Here is a 2,906-nt window from a genome sequence, read left to right as displayed (position 1 = left end):
CAACACCTCGCATTGACCATCTGCTCTCCTTCCTATCAGAAAGATACTGTGAAACTTGAAAGAGTTCAGAAAAGATTCACAAGGATGTTGCCGGATTTGAGCTATAGGGAGAGGTTGAATAGTCTAGGAGTGATTTCCCTGGAGCGTCAGAGGCTGAGGGGTGACCTTACAGAACCATGTTTATTAAATCATGAGGGGTATGGATAGGATAAATAGACAAAGTGTTTTCCCTGGGGTGGGGGAGTCCAGAACTAGAGGGCATAGGTTTAGGATGAGAGGGGAAACATATAAGAGAGACTTAAGGGGCAACTTTTTTCACACAGAGGGTGATACATGTACTGAATTAGCTGCCAGAGGAAGTGGTGGAGGCTGGTATAATTGCAACATTTAAAAGGCATTTGGATGGGTATATGAATAGGAAGGGTTTGGAGGGATATGGACCAGATACTGACAGGTGGGACTAGGTTGGGTTGGGATATCTGGTTGGCATGGAATGGTTGGACCGAAGGGTCTGTTTCCATGCTGTAGCTCTCTATGACTATGACATGCCGACGTACGCATAAGAATGTGGTTGACTCCGAACAGCCATCTGGAAAATTAGGGATGGGTGATAAACACTGGCATTGCTTATGGAAAATTCCAAATGGGATGCTTGTACTAGATATGTGAGGAATTGTGATTCTCACTCACAGATATTCAAGAAATGATTTACAGACCAAGATAAGAATGAATCATACATCAGGAAGAAGTTCCAAACAAGGAACAAGAGTAGACCATTCAGCCCTTCAAACCAGCTATGCCTTCCATGATGACGATGGGCTGATCTGATGTTAATCTCAATTCTGCATTCCTGCATATTCCCGATAATCCACCTCACCTTGGGGTGCATGGTGGTTCAGTGGCTAGCATCGCTGCTTTGCCATGCCAGGGGCCCAGGTTCAATTCCAGCTTCAGGTAACTGTGTTTAGCTTGCACGTTCTCCTTATGTTGGTGTGGGCTTCTTCTGGCTCCCCCCTAGCTCCTTTGGTCTCTTCCCACAGTCCAAAGATGTGCAGGTTAGGTGAATTGGCCAGGCTAAATTGCCCACAGTGTTCAGGGATGTGTAGGTTAGGTGCAGTAGTCTGGGTAAATGTAAAGTAATACGCTAGGGGTAATCGGTCTGGATGGGATACACTTCGGCATGTCAAATGTAGACTTGTTGGTTCAAATGGCCTGTTTCCACACTGTATTGAAACAATGAATTTTATCTTTATAATCCAGAATTTATCTGGCTGTGACTGAAAAATACTTAAAGCAACTGCATCCACGACCTTTTGAGGAAGGGAATTGCAAACACACAGAACCCTCTGAGGGAATAAAAATGATTTCTCTTCTTTGTTTTAAATGAGTGCCCACTTATTTTTACAAAACGACCACCTTGTTCTAGATTCTCCCACAAGCAGAAACCATCCTATTCACACCCATTCAGTCAAGGCTAGATACGACGGGAATTTATCCCTGGAGCATCAGAGGCTGAGGGGGGACTTTATAGAGATTTATAACGCCATGAGTGGCATGGATAGGGTGATTAGCCAATATCTATTTCCCAGGGATAGGGTTATCTCAACCAGAGATCATAGGTTTAAGGTGAGAGATGAAAGATTAAAAAGGGACTTAAGGGACAACATTTTCATGCAGAGGGTGGTGCATGTATGGAATGAACTGCCAGAGGAAATGGTGGAGACTGGGAAAACTGCAACATGGATGGGAACATGAAAGGGAAGTGTTTAAAAGGGATTTGGGCCAAGTGTTGAATCATGGGACAAAATTAGGTTCGGATACCTGGTCAGCAGGGACGAGTTGGAATGCTCTATGTTTGTTTCAGTTTTTGTTGATCTCATCCTGAAACTGTGGAGAGAGTTTGGTATTCATACGTACATTATATACTCTAATGAAATCCTTACCACCATTTCTTCAGCACATGACATATTGCTAAAATTGTTTGTTGTGGTTGTTCAAAATTTCAATTAAATGTTTTAAAGCTCTATGGGTTCTAATCATTGACAATATAAAACCTGGGAAATGAGAAGTGCAGGATAGCGAGCAAGGAGCAGCAGACATACCTAAAACAAAGTCAACCAGAGTCGAAGGGTGTGGTGCTGGAAAAGCACAGCCAGTCAGGCAGCATCCGAGGAGCTGGAGAATTGACATTACAGGAATGAGGCCTCATTCCTGTTGAAGGGCGTATGCCAGAAACGTCGATTCTCCTGCTCCCCAGATGCTGCCTGACGAATGCGCTTTTCCATCATCACACTCTTCGACTAGTAATGTCACCACACAGGATTGCTCAACAGTGAAAAAAATCAACTTGCACCAGGTTGAGTGAAGTGATCTGACAATGGTCATTCCACATCCAGTTGTGACTGGGGGCCGATAATTAAACACGCAATTGGGAGGGAGCACTCACCGCCATCCTCAATGATTGGGGATTCCAGCCAATCAGTCCAAAAGATGAGGCTGAAGAATGTGCCAGGTGGGTGATCCATCTTGGTCTGCCCCCTGAGATTCCCAGCATCATGAATATCAGCCATTAGCCAATTCGATTCAACCCACGTGGAATGACAGAAGGCACAGGATATTGCAATGGTCATGAACCCATCTAACATGCCTGCAATAGCACTGGGACAAGACAAAATGCAGTACCAAAGTGAGGGTCCTCTGTAAACACCTCCCAGACCCATGATCTGAAGGCCAGGAGAAAAAAAAGAATAGGCAAACAATAAGCTACAAGCTCAAGTCCAAGCCACTCAACACACTGTCTTGGAACCATATCACCATTCTGACAGGCATTGAGCTGACAGTCATACAGCATGGAAACATACCCTTTGGTCGAACTCATCCACGCTGACCAGATATCCTAAATTAAT

Source organism: Chiloscyllium plagiosum, chromosome 47 (assembly GCF_004010195.1).
Source record: "Chiloscyllium plagiosum isolate BGI_BamShark_2017 chromosome 47, ASM401019v2, whole genome shotgun sequence".
Classification (NCBI taxonomy): domain Eukaryota; kingdom Metazoa; phylum Chordata; class Chondrichthyes; order Orectolobiformes; family Hemiscylliidae; genus Chiloscyllium; species Chiloscyllium plagiosum.
This window is presented reverse-complemented; position numbering follows the sequence as displayed.